Source organism: Zingiber officinale, chromosome 2B, assembly GCF_018446385.1.
Source record: "Zingiber officinale cultivar Zhangliang chromosome 2B, Zo_v1.1, whole genome shotgun sequence".
Lineage (NCBI taxonomy): Eukaryota > Viridiplantae > Streptophyta > Magnoliopsida > Zingiberales > Zingiberaceae > Zingiber > Zingiber officinale.
In genome coordinates this window covers 3,285,156-3,299,540 of record NC_055989.1, presented here as the reverse complement: position 1 = coordinate 3,299,540, position 14,385 = coordinate 3,285,156, and the positions used below count along the sequence as shown (strand labels likewise).

General features: G+C 36.4%; 1 long non-coding RNA gene across 1 annotated transcript; it reads right to left on the bottom strand.

Annotated features, from left to right (window-relative positions):
* Positions 1-6,793: 6,793 nt before the first annotated feature.
* Positions 6,794-8,090, bottom strand: LOC122045101. The gene is made up of 2 exons (XR_006129895.1): positions 7,093-8,090; positions 6,794-6,977 (listed from the first exon to the last, which is right to left on the bottom strand). It is a non-coding gene; the product is annotated as an uncharacterized LOC122045101 (long non-coding RNA).
* Positions 8,091-14,385: the final 6,295 nt, after the last annotated feature.

The window sequence follows — 14,385 nt, the reverse complement described above, 5'->3', positions numbered from 1 at the left end:
TTATTATTTTAATTTAAAAGTTTTTTTAAATTCTTTAAAAACAAGTTTAAAAATCCTTTAAAAATTATTTTAAAAATTCTTTAAAAACTATTTTAAAAATTCTTTAAAAAATTATTTTAAAAATACATTAAAAAATTATTTTAAATTCTTTGAAAAATTATTTTAAATATCCTTTTAAAAAATCATTTTAAAAATTATTTTAAAAATTCCTTTAAAAATCCCTTTAAAAATTATTTTAAAAATCCCTTTAAAAATTATTTTAAAAAACCTTTGAAAAATTATTTTAAAAATCCTTTTAAAAAATACTTTTAAAAATTCTTTTAAAAATTATTTAAAAAATCCCTTTAAAAATTATTTTAAAAACCCTTTTAAAAATTATTTTAAAATAAAAATCCTTTTAAAAACGATTTTAACAATTCTTTTAAAATTTGTTTAAAAATTCTTTTTTAAAATTAGTTAAAAATTATTTTAAAACTTCTTTTAAAAAATGCTTTAAAAATTCTTTTTAAAACCATTTAAAAATTCTTTTAAAAATTATTTTTAAACTTAAGTTAACTTAACTGAAAATTTAAATTTAAATTAAATCTTAATATTGAAATTACAATTAAAATTAAAAATTTTAACTTAAACTTAAATTAACCACTAATATTAATGTAAATCTAAAATCAAAACTAAATCAAACGTATGTTTATTGCCATGAAACATATTTCATTTTAAACACAGTTTTAAAAATCCCGTTAGAAATCCCTTAAAATATATATATATATAATAAAAAAATCTTTTAAATTCATTTAAAACTTAGACACCTATCTTAAAAACTTAAATTTCATTAACTTAAACGTTAAACCTAATCATATAAAACTTAATTGTTTAAGTCAAACGTTAGTTGAGTACTAAAATTGACTTGAATTAAACTCTACTTAACTGTGTTTAATAACTTTAACTTCATGCTAACTTCAAACTAAATTAATCATACTTAAAAGGAAAGAAATAAAAAATAAGAATAATTATAACTAACACTTTCATTGACCAACTCAATCAATTAATACGAAATTTAAATTATTTCACTAAGTATTAAATTAAGTAAAAACTATCAATAAATTATTGATAATGGTTAACTGTTATTGAATTAATAAAATCTTATCTTATTTAACCTTAAACCAAAGTTAAGTACCTGAATTTAAAATTAATTATTGATGAATCAAACTCAAATAAACAATTATACAAAGGATACAAAGATAATTATCTGTTACTAAATCCCCTAGAACGGTAGAAAAATGTGTTAAGGATTTGAAATTTAACACACCCAAACCTTAGCATTATATTAAGAGGGATAATTAAATAAGGAAGATTAATTAAGGGAGAATAATAAATTAAAGGAACATCAAATTCAGGGGGGTTTATTTTTTTTTATCTCCTTAAGTATCATTTTTTAAAAATCTCTTTAGAAAATTCTACTTCAATTTATTTGAAAAAAAATTTACTTTGAAAATCTTATACTAAATATTCTTAGCAAATATTTTCAAAAGCTTTATTTTAAATGTCAGGTTAAGAGGGAGGATTAAATCAACACTTAACACCAAAGTTATTTTTTCCTCCTTAAACATAATATATTTTTTTTCTAAAATTTTTTTTGTTTTCAGATTGAATTTCGATTTCAGATTTAAAATTTTTACAAACTTAATCAGTATTGAAAAGAAGATTTCTTTTCAAACTTAGCTTTGAAATCCGTAATCTTGAAAACTTATGCTTCAATTTTTTTTTTAAAAAAAAAACCTTTTCTAGACTAGCTTTTATAAAACTAAATTCTTCAATTAGATTTTATAAACTAAGCTTTTGAATCTATTGCAAACTTAGTGTTAATCAGTTTTGAAAAGTAAATATCTTTTAAAACTCAGCTCTAAAATCTTTGATTTTTCAAGTTTGAAAAATTATTTCAAAATTAAAATTTGTGTTTGGAAATCTTCTTGATAAATCTAGTTTTGGAAACTTAGCTTTAAAATTTTGATTTTGAAAACTTATGTTTGAAAAATACTTCAAAATTGAAACGTACTTTGAAAATTTAAAACTTGATCCTCAAATTTGAAACTTATACACTTATACTGGAAAATTAGCTTTTCAAATTTCTGATTAGAAAATTCTCTTTGAGTTTGCAAAGTCATTTTTGAAAATTAAATTAACTTTGCAAAAATGATCTTTAAAAATTAGCTAATTTTTCAAAACTTAGCTATTTTTTAAAAGCTAATGCTTTAAACAAGTCTTCAAAAATGTAAACTCCCCCAAGCTAACCTGACATCATTTCTTAAATTTTAACTTTGAATGTATTTTTGAGTGTTTAACTTATGTCCTTGTTTGATGAATGCCAAAGGGGGAGGGATAGGTGGTTAAGTTAGAGAAACAAAATGTTATATTTAAAAACTAACTTAAAACCTTAAAAATCATGCTGGTTTTTTTTACTCGCATATTTTTCACTAACTTAACCAAGTTGTCATTCCATCAAAAAGGGGGAGATTGTTGGTACAGTTAGCACTAACGGTCTAACTCAGGTTTTGATGAATGACAAATTAGGTTAAGTTAGATTTGTCGTGATCTAACACTCTGACCGAGTGTGCAGACTAAGTCCAGACAGGTCGACGGGCTGACCGGATGTCTGGCACGAAGTCCAAGCGGGTTGACGGGCTGACTAGACGCTTGGTGAGAAGTCCAGCTAGGTCGACGGGTTGACCAGATAGCTGGCGAGAAGTCCAAGCGGGTCAACGAGCTGACCGGACGCTTGGCAAGAAGTCCAGCTAGGTCGACGGGCTGACTGGATAGCTGGCAAGAAGTCCAGACGGGTCGAAGGGCCGACCGGACGTCTGACAGGTGAGTAAAGGTAAGTCACTGAAAGGGAGTGACTGTGAGGACGCGTTCCCGGGAAGGGAACATTAGGCGTCGATCCGGCTTAGATCCATTTCGGATCTCTAAGTCAAGATTGTGACTAGATTTCGGTCTCGGAAAGATGGAATCTAAGTCATACTGTTTATGTCAAACTTATGAACTGTGCTAACACTCTGTTTTGTAGGATATACACTATTTATTTGCCTCGGACTAACCTTGTCTTGCAGGAAAGCTGTTTCTGGAGAAAGGTGGTCCGGGCGCCCGGGAGGTGATTTTTATCCAGAGCGTGCATCACCACGTGGAGCTCGCTGGTTGGACCTGCCACGTCTCACCAGGGCGCCCGGAAGGGATCCGGAGCGCCCCGAGCCTCATATAAAAGGAGGGTCAGAGGAGAGCTTCAGGACAATAATTCAAAGAGAGATCTTCTACTGCTTGCCCTGCTGCTCTGCGCTCCTGCGACGCAAACAAAGCTCCAACAACGTGCTCTTTTTTCTTTGGTTAATTTTCTTGTCGGTATCGCTTTAATTTCATTAGCATTTCAGCACTTAGTTTGTAATAATTTTTCGAACTGCTAGTGATTGTCCATCGAAAGCACCCTTGTGTGTGGGCCTTAGAGTAGGAGTCGACACAGGCTCCGAACCAAGTAAAACTGGTTTGTGTTAGCATTATTTTTCTATTTCCGCTACGCGTAACTCTTTTCGAACGAAAGTTTTAATCGATATTCACCCCTCCCCCCTCTATCGAATGCTTACGATCCAACAAAAACTTTCTATTCTAAAATTTCCCCATCCTCCCCCACCAAGAGGGCATTTAGCTTCTGACATTTGGGGCAATCTTTGGCAAAATGAGAGCCATTGCACAAGAAACAACCCCGATTCTTTGATTTATCTTTTCCTCGAGTGACAGGATGTTCCATCCTTCCTTTCCATTGGTTTTTCCTCGTATCCTTTTTTTTTATCATCCTTCTTACAATCCTTCTTCCATTCTCCTTTCTTATCCTTTTGGATATAATTGGATTTGGAAGATGAAGAAGTTTTCAAATTGTCTTTGTTCATGTGAAGGCCCACGAAGGCATCGATAACCTAAGGAAGTCGTTCACGTTTTGCCTTCGAAGTTCAATCTGTGCCCAAAGATACTAACCATACAAAAAATTATACTATTTGTCCTAATCAGAATTATTTTGAATATGCAGCATCAAAGAACTAAATTTTTTTGACATAGTCCCTCATAGAACCATTCTACTTGAGACGTTTCAAATCATGTCGTGCAATCCACGAGGTGTTGCCCGAAAGGAATTGATCCTTGATTTCCTTCTTCAACAAATCCCAAGTATCAATTTTCTGTCGACTCGCACTAGCATCATCTACCATGCATGTTCACCACCATAGCTTCACATCATCAACAAGGTACATGCTTGCAATTGCCACTTTTTTTATTTTAGGTACTTTAGCAGCCAAAAAATACTACTCCATATCCCGCAAAGAATTTTTGAGTTCCTTGGCACTCTGTATGTCTCTAAAGAATTTGGGTTCAGGAATTCTTACCACCAAACAATCATGCCCCCTTTCTGAAAACATTGCTCTTCGCAGAACAACCACTTTAAAACATAGATCTTCATTATCCTTGCGAATCTACACCAATTCCTCCATTAGAGACTCTTGAATTTGCTCCATATTAGCCTCCGGTTTGAAAATCTTTGCAATTAAATTGCAAACATCTTCTCCCTCGGGGACAACACTAACCAAGCCTTCAAGAGCAGCAATCCTTTCTCTAATTTCATGATTGCGTCCGACTATCTTCAAAGTTCTGATACCAATTGTCACAGGGGTAATTTCTACTGTAGAAATTTTCTACATGGCCGCCAAGTCCAACACTTGATTCATCCTACAAAAGTACCACCAAAGTGTAAGAGAATGCACAAGACAAAAGAACAAAACCAGCCACAAGCAAGAACACCCAACGTACAAGAACTCGTAACCTTTTGTATTCACAATAAAAGATTACAAAGAGGACTCTTAACAGATTGCTCACACATTCCTCTCTACTTAGTCATTGCCTAACATTGTATATTTATAATGCATAGGCAAAAGTTGGCTTAGCGGTTACAGGCGGTTGCAAGGCAGTTTCGTCAAACTACCATGCCACATATCCCAACTATTTGTCCACATCACTTGCTGCTTTGGTTAGCATGTCTTGCGCACATGCCCAAGAAATTGGATTAAAGGAGTAACGAGTCAATCCTTGTGCCCAACCTTGACAACGAGTTAAGGGGCTAACAGTAGTCCATTAGTGAGTTTGTCGCTTGTTCATGAGCTAACTACTACATTGTTACAAGGGCCACGAGTTCACCATTAATTGTAAGATTGTTGTCACGAGCCCAACGATGAGATCACATCCTACTCACTAGCTCACTATGGTTGCTTAGCCGCGAGCCTATTGGTCTCCTTGACATGAGCTTGTCAATTGCTTGATTATCACGAGTTCAAGTCTGTTGAACTTGTTGTCTTGCACATTTGGTAGTCTTTTTTTGGACAAAAATACAAAAGAGTCAAATGAGCACCTCATTTAATATGAACTATCCAAAATAGTCTTACATCTGAGTTTTGATCAAGTCTGAATTTTGATGAATAAAATATAGATTAAAATTATATGTTATATTTGTCTAATCTTGTTACCCAGTGCGTAAAGTTGACTAACATGATGGGTCTAGAGGATCAAAACACCAGCTGAAATCTAACTACGTTGATAGTTAGCACGAAATCCAAATTAGTTAAAATCTGGCAGAAAGAAATCCAGTTAAATTGACAACTTGCTGAAATCTAGATTAGTTGAGATATAGTAGAATGAAGTCCAGTTGGATTGACAATTGACTAAAGTCCAAATTGATTAAAATCTGACAAGAAATCCTGATCGATTATAAATAAAATAAATACTGAAGGATAATGATCTAGTAAGGACGAGTCTCATTTGAGGATATTAGGTGCAGATCCAATTTAAATCCATTTTGAAAATCTAAATTAAGACCATGATAAAATTAAATTTTGAGGAGACAGGAACTAATTAATATTACTACTTTATTATACTAACTTTATTTTATTGGTTAAATATTTTATTTCTTGGGCTACCTCTTTTTTAAAGAAAAGAAAAAATAAAAAAATAATTCGGACGTTCGAAAGAGCTCCGAGCACCTAAAGTCTAGGTGCCCGAAATTGCACCACACACAAGAAAAGCTCAACTAGGGAGCACCCTAGGCGAGTGCCTAGCCTGACACCCAGAGGGTCCTAACACCCGAAATTGCTTGGAAAATTGCTCCAAGCGTCCAGAGTAACTCCACGGACACGAATCTTGACGGATTTGAACCACCAACCTCTCGAGCCAGTCACAGGGCAATGGATGACCTAGTGCTCTACAATTTTGAGCCAAAGATCCAGTGCAAAACAATCATTCGTAGACAAAGTTCTTCTAAAATAGGTAGGAACAAAATATAGATCAATAATATACTCCTACCTTGAAATTCAGAGCCACGGACAATGATCTACAAGGTTAAATCAATTTAAAAAACAAATTCAACAGAAGCGTCAACATCTAAAAGGTAAAACCAAATATATATATATATATATATACATATATATAGGCAAAGCCACAGATGCTGTACAAGGTTCCCCCAAATCTTTTTACAAATAGATTTGTAATTAATTGAAAATAGCATAAAATTTATCAATTAAAAAAACTATTTTTCACAGAAAATAAAATAATGATATTACTACACTCTAAAATAAAACGACCAAATAGGCTGCGTAATCAGCAATTCAAAATGGTTTGCGAAGTCATCGGGTAATGATATAGTTAAAGTTGCAATCACAAAAACTTGTAAGCGTCTGATGAATTTGAATTCTGCCAAATAGGAATCAAGAACTGAGTCCAAAAGCAGGCTTACAAATTCAAATTTGTTCTTACAGGAGTCTTCAGAACTTGACATCAAATAAGAGTGCTCAAAACAATAGTTATAATACGCCCCAATTTTTGCTCCATGAATGTATCTCAATTTCGGTCAGATGTGGCAACGAAATTGTAAGCTTCAGGTACCAACAAATCCAAGCCTACAAGGAAATATACCCATAGTTACTTAAAGCTAGAAATCCAGCCAAAATGAGATATATACATGAGAAAAACTTTCAAATGTAAATCTCTACAAAAGTAGTCCGAATCTTGTACCGAGAATTGAATTCCACCAAAATGCAGGGTGAGATGACTTCCAAGTCTTTTCCAGATATTTTACATGCGCCTCGAGTTCAATTGACAGCACTAGACAGCAATTGACAGAACTACAGACAATCTTTGGCAGCAGCATCTTTAATATTGAATACAATTGACAAACTTCTATAGAGCGGTTCAAATTGCTGGGGACGCCATGATTTCACCACTTGGAATGGATGCGTAGGCGATAGACAATTGAATATGCAGTGGTTGAATCGGGATATTGCTGATATCGCCATGAAACCACATTTAACTGATAGCGAGATGGGACGATAGGGAAAATGAAATTCAAAGAGGTAGAGGCAGACACACACACAAAGGCGATGGAGAACCCGGGGAATAAAAACAAATGCCCCGTGCGATCTCCCCGCCAGCACCCAAAAAATATTACTTTTTATTAAGCAGGGGTGACCTGCCATGCGAGCGCACCCAACATGGCAAAGGTCGATGCAACATGTTCAAGCGCATATTACCTTCCCAGTCTATCATCAAGAACCCAACCCATCCGTCTTGTTCTGATCCCCAAGAGGCATCCACTCCTTTACAACTGATAAGTTCTGAGCAAGAACTTAATCATTCAGGCAAACAACGCCTATTTTCCTGGCAACTGGAGTTTGTGCATCGAAGACGCCCGTCGATCCTAACTTCAAGCCGCAGATCTGCTTCCGCGCCTGCAGTGCTTCCTCGGCAGCAAGAACAGAACGAACCAAATCGGTGGAACAGCCGCAGGAAACAGATCGGAAGCCATAACCATCTTTTAATCCGCAAAGCAGCGAAGAACCACGCCGCAGAGAACCGCTTGGATCGTGAAAAAGGCCTTCACCATGATCTCTACATAAAATCAAAAACACTCGAACACATGTGAGGGGAAAAAATCCAGATGACCTGCGATTTGCCGATCAAGGAAGGGTAGGCTGAGGGCCAGATCCAGATCGCAAGAAACCCTAGGTCGGCTACTGCGTGTGATGTTATATAGCCAGCGCTTGCCTTTACGAGAAGATTCTGGACGTCTGACACGTGGTGGATTTTAATTTGTTAGAGCAGGGAGACTGGGTCAATGGTTGCGTTGGGCTCACGCCAAAAGGCCCAAAACCGACTTATGCGCGCCAACACCCAATTCCTTTACGAAAAAGTCCCTTATTTTTTTAATTAATTAATATCAGCCAGAAATAGATATGCCGTTGTTTAAGTTTTTTTTTTATATAAATCATGGTTCTAAAGAATCATAAAATATATTTTTCTCATCGCAATTAATTTTTAAGTTTTTTATACGAAATTGTAGTCAAATTTACTAATATTTTCTATACTTAATATATATTTTATTTCTATACTCAATTGTTGCCTTTTTTAAGAATTCGCATAATGTTATTCCAATTTTAACACATAATTTAATCAGAAAATGGTTGATTGGCAAAATATATATATATATATATATATATATATATATATATATATATATATATATATATATATATATATATATATATATATATATACTATAAAATTCTTTGAAATTACATGTTTCTAAAAATATAATTATTTTAAAAAATGATATTAAATCATAGATATCTTAACTCTCTCACTGGTTTTATTAAATTAGTATAGGGATGAATTTATAATTATTATTTTTTCATCACATATTAATCCTTCCTATTAATCTTTAACTCTTTTTTCTGGAATATTTTATTTTTTTTTTTTTTTTTTTTTTTTTTTTTTTTTGATAATGTTAGTAGTTATCACACATGGATAATTTCTACCATCGAAATTTCCTATGCGATCATCAAATCCAATACTTAATTCAACCTACAACACACATCACCAAAGTACAATAGAATGTACAAGATAAAGACATAAAATCAATCATAAAGTAAGAACACCCAATATATAGGAAAAACTCCTAACCTTTTGTATTCATAATAAAGGATTACAAAGTGGACTCTTAACATATTGCTCACACTTTCCTCTATTTATAATGCAGGCAGAAGTTGACTTGGTATTTACAAACGATTGCAAGACATCGTCAGACTATCATGTCACATGTCCCAACTATCTGTCCACATCACCTGTTGCTTTGGCACCACACCAAACATCCGCCCGCACCGTTGTGCTTGGTCAAGGCCCGACCCCACAAACTGGTTGCTTTGGCACCATGCCCAACGTTAGTCGGCATGCCCAATACATGACCCAAGTCCTGCACCACAGACTTAGGGGAAAACAACATTCCTGCTACACCATCCCTCGTGCAGCATTGCATGCGCTTTGCCGCATGCTATGGCTCGCATTTTATCCAAGCCTTGTTTGGCTAAATGCTTAGACTCCGCACATCCAATCTTTGCGTTTATTCGTCACTATCAAGTTGACCTCCTACTCCACTTGTTCTTGGGCAGCCCCTGCGTGTTGGCGCAAACCATGTCGTTGCTTAGCATGCCTTGTGCACATGCCCAATAAGTTGGATCAAAGGAGCAACAAGTCAATTCGTGTGCCCAACTTTGCCAACGAGTTAAGGGGCTAATAAACCACCCCCAAAAAAAGAACTCGACGTTCTCGTCGAATGCTTTTGCAAGTATGCCTTAATTTATTTTTCAAATTGTCAAAGTGTAACATCCCTTTCCCAAGTAACTTCCAATTCAGGTTTTCTCTTCCAAAGAACTAAGAAGTATATCCTTCTATTTTTCTTGCTTATTCCAAAGGTTCTGTGGTGCAAGATCTCCTCAACATCATCAGAGAATCGCTTCCTCACGACTGGTGGAGCTCTCTTAGTACTGTTTCTTGATGAATTTGTTTCATCTAAATAAAATTTCTAAAAGAAACTTACATGAAATATAGGAGGTATCTTTAGCCTTTCAGGTAAATTCAACCTATAAGCCGCATTATCAACTTTCTCCACGATCTCGAATGGGCAGTCATACTTAGCAATTAGTCCTCGATGAGAATTCTTGCTACTAATTCTCTTCCGGATTTGAGGAGTGAGTTTCAACAACATTTTGTCTCCAACAAAGAATTCTAAGGGTTTCTGCCTCTGATCAACATATGTTTTTATTCTCTTTGCAGTTTTCCTCAAACTATCTTAGGCTTCCTTAAGCAACTCTTGCTTTTCCCTTGCATATTTGTATGTTGCAGGACATTTTTCTCCTAATTTTTGCTTGTCTATCTCCACAGGAGATGTTGGTTGCTCTTCCAACACTATCTTAAAGGGATTCCTTTCTGTGGCTGAGGACTTGTACAAATTATAGTAGAATTGTGCACTGTTTAGTAAACCCAAGCCAATTTTTCTGACTTGCTGTAACATATTACCGCAAATACTCTTCAAGTACATGATTGATTCTTTCAGTCTATCCATCAGTTTATGAATGATTAGCGATAGAGAATTTAAGATCGGTCTCCATCATATTAAATAAGGAAGTCTAAAATCTCACACTAAACCGTGTATCTCTGTCACTCACAATATCATTAGGTAAATCAAAAAAATTTACCATGTTGTGATAAAAGAGTTCAGAAGCAAAGTTAGAAGGGGAAGCCAAAGAGCTGTAATAAATACTACATATTTAGAGAATCTGTCCACCACCACCATGATGGAAGACATGTTATCAACCTTTGAAAACCCACCAATAAAGTCCATAGAAACTGAAACCCATGGTTTTTTGGAATAGACAGCGATTGGAGTAATCTTTCTTCCTTTTTCCATTCAGTCTTGCCTTGTTGACACACTAGATAAGTTTTCACATATGCCTCCACACCAATTTCCATCTTGGTCCAAATATAAGAACGAACCAAAAAAGCAAGCATCCTTTCAATATCGGGATGGCCAGCCCATTATGGGTCATGAGTTTCCTTCAATAACTTTCTTTGCAGACTGCCCATTGCAAGTACAATGATACTCCCCCTTTTGTAAATCAGGAGATTGTCCTTGATCAAATACTATCATATTGTCTCATCTCTTACTTACTGCACCAACTTTCCATAAGCTATATCATTTGCAGCAACAACCTATATCCTTTCCAGCATATACAATTCTACTCTGTTGATGCGGGAAGCATCCGACGATCAAATCTATGTTTTGATTGTCAATGGGTCCAAATTTAAGTTGTCTTGTTATCTAACAAGATTTGTTGAGTTTGCAAGAAAGTCATAAGTTGTCTTAGGCAAAAGTCTTAGTGGATTCTAGGTAGGTGAAAATTTCTTGGGGGTGATAACCCTAGGTCCTAAGGGGTGGTAACCCTAGGTAGAGGAAAGTCCTAGCTGCAGTTAGGCAGGTGGAAAACCCTAGGGGGTGGTAACTCTAGGTCCTAGGGGGTGGTAACCCTACGCTGGAGAAAATCCTACGGGGTGGTAACCCTAGGTCCTAGGGGATGGTAACCCTAGGTTGAGGAAAATCCTAGGGGTGGTAACCCTAGGTCCTAGAGGTGGTAACCCTAGGTCCTAGGGGGTGGTAACCCTGGGCAGAAAGTCTAGTCGGTTTGGAGGACCGATCTGGCAATAGGTAAACTCCCCTTGGACGAGTAGGTGAGGACGCGTTCCTCGGCGAGGGAACAGTAGGCGTCGGTTCGACCGAGAGTTTCGACGAAACTCAAAGTCAGAATTGGGCAGTCAGAAGCTGTCATAATTTTATGTTATATGTATACTGTTTTTGCCTGGACTAACTTTGTTTTACAAAAAATAAGGGCTGGAGAAAACTTGTTTGGGCACCCGGAAGGGGTCCGGGCACCCCGAGCTGGTCTGGGTGCTTGGAGTCAGTCCAGGAACCCAGAACCCAAAAGTTATCTGCAAGCTGATGTGGCACGCACGGAGTGGCCGAGCCAAGAGGTTCAGGCGCTCTGAGGGGTTCCGGGCACCCGGAACGGCCTATAAAAGTAGCCTCGACCATAAGCTTCAGAACGACACAACGAACGACTTATGCTTCTTCGAGCTGCTCAGAAAATGCCTCCTCGACGCTCAAAAGATGCTCCGACAACCATCGCGCTGAAGATCCATATTTCCGAGTTGTTTGTATTCTTTAAAGTTTTAAATTACTTGTAATCAATCATTGTACTTGTACTTATTTCAATTGACTAGTGATTGCCCATGGAAAGCACTCTCAAGTGCGGGTCTTGGAGTAGGAGTCGCCACAGGCTCCGAACCAAGTAAAATCTTAGAGTTTGCATTGTGTTTTATTTTCTGCTACATGTTTTACTCTAAATGAACGAGATAGCCACGAGCGCTATTCACCCCCCCTCTAGTGCTTTTGATCGTACAATTGGATAAGAGCGGGGTCGTTTCGAATCGGTGAAACCACCATTCAAGCAATTTTTTTCGTGGTAATTTTTAATTTTTCGGAGTCAATCAGAATCGGTAAAATTGTCGTCTTTCGATTTTTTTTCGATCGAATTCTTTTTCTCGAAGTCGATGCAAGACCACTCGAGCTCGCCTTTTTAATTCATTATCCCGCATTACTAATCCAAGACTAAGTCTTAGAACAAGTTTTCTTATTTTTTGTCATACTAGATTGTTAAATGGCCCACCAAGAAGGATTTAACACAACTCGCCCGCCTCTCTTCTCCGGCAAAGATTTTGGCTACTAGAAAGGGTAATGGAATACTACCTCCAAACCCAACCGAAATGTGGATGATCATCAAAATCGCCATCTCACTCCCACTCGACGGCACGGGAAAACCAGTATCTTGCGAGAACTGGGATGCAAGTCTGATGAAGAAGGTCGAGGCTAACGCCAAAGAGACATGTACTCTTCAATGCGGTTTGACAAATGAGGAGCTAAACTGAGTAGGCTCATTCTCAAGTGCGAAAGAACTATGAGAGAAGATGATTGAGTTGCACGAGGGCACTTCCGATACTAAAGTAAGTAAAAGAGATCTAATTTTGAATAAATTATATAACATAAAATTACAGGATGGTGAATCGGCAAGTCAATTGCACACACATATCCAAGATCTCATCAATGGCCTCCACGCAATCGAACAGAAGATGGAGAATCGAGACATAATAAGGTACGCACTAAACGCTTTTCCGAGAAATACATTGTGGGCGTCAATGGTAGACGCCTACAAAGTATCTAAGGATTTGTCATTAATTAAATTAGATGAACTATTTTTTGAATTTGAGTTACATGAGCAGACTAATGCATCTATGGCCGAGAAAGGAATTGCCTTTGTTGCGGGTACGAGCAGAACTCGGGAAGCAAAAACAAAGTGTCAAACCGAACTCGAGTCCGAAGAAGAACCGGACTCAAAAGACGACGACGACGAGATAGCAGCCAAATTCGTCAACCTTGTACAAAAGCTCTACAAGAAGAAGAAGGAGTTCACCAAGAAAGACATCAAGAAGGTAATTCTATCCAAAACGATGCAACCAAGTTCAAAAGTGAAGACCGAAGTCACCTGCTACGGCTGCAATAAGAAAGGGCACATTAAAGTCAATTGTCCTAATCAAAAGGAAATAAAGAAGCAAAGGAAGTAGAAAGCACTACAAGCAACTTGGGATGAGTCTTCTTCAGAAGACTCCGACGAAGAGCTCGAATAGACAAGCTTCCTCGCGCCTACGGCCCGGGAACAAATTGATGAATCAGAAATCGAGAGCTAATCGAAAATCGAGTCCGAGCGAAGCCACGGATCCATATCCATTTTCGAAAGGCCTAATCTTCTCAGTTAAACAAATTACATAATTTAGTTAATTATCTTATGCGTAAGTTAGCCAAATCCAACGTCCGGGTCAAGTCACTCCAAAAGGAGGTAACACTCCTTAAGGAGGAGACTAAACTAAGTTCTTTGACTATGCCAGTTCAAAATGGAAGTTCCATTCAAGTCCAACAACTTGAAGAAGAAAATTTCAATTTGAAAACTCAAGTTAAAGAACTTAAGGACACGTTGGAACGGTTTACCTTAAGTTCTAAGAATCTAGATCTGATTCTTGGAAAACAAAGAGTCGTATACAACATATTCGGACTTGGATTTAAGACTAAATGAAAATACAAGTCTTACTTATCACTTGTAAATAGAACTAATAGAAAAATAGTCCAAGCATGGGTCCCCAAGTCGAACTTAGTTAATCAAGTTGGACTTGGTTAATATTAGATTCCCAAGGATCAAATCCATTACCTTGATTAACCCTATTGAGACTATGATCCAGGGGGAGCCAATAGAAAGATCATTTTTATCGATAAATAAATTTGTTTTATGCTTGTTTTTACAGCTTTATTATACATGCTTAGACTAGGCTAGATAAGGACCTAGGCGTGATTTACACTTGACTAGTTAGACA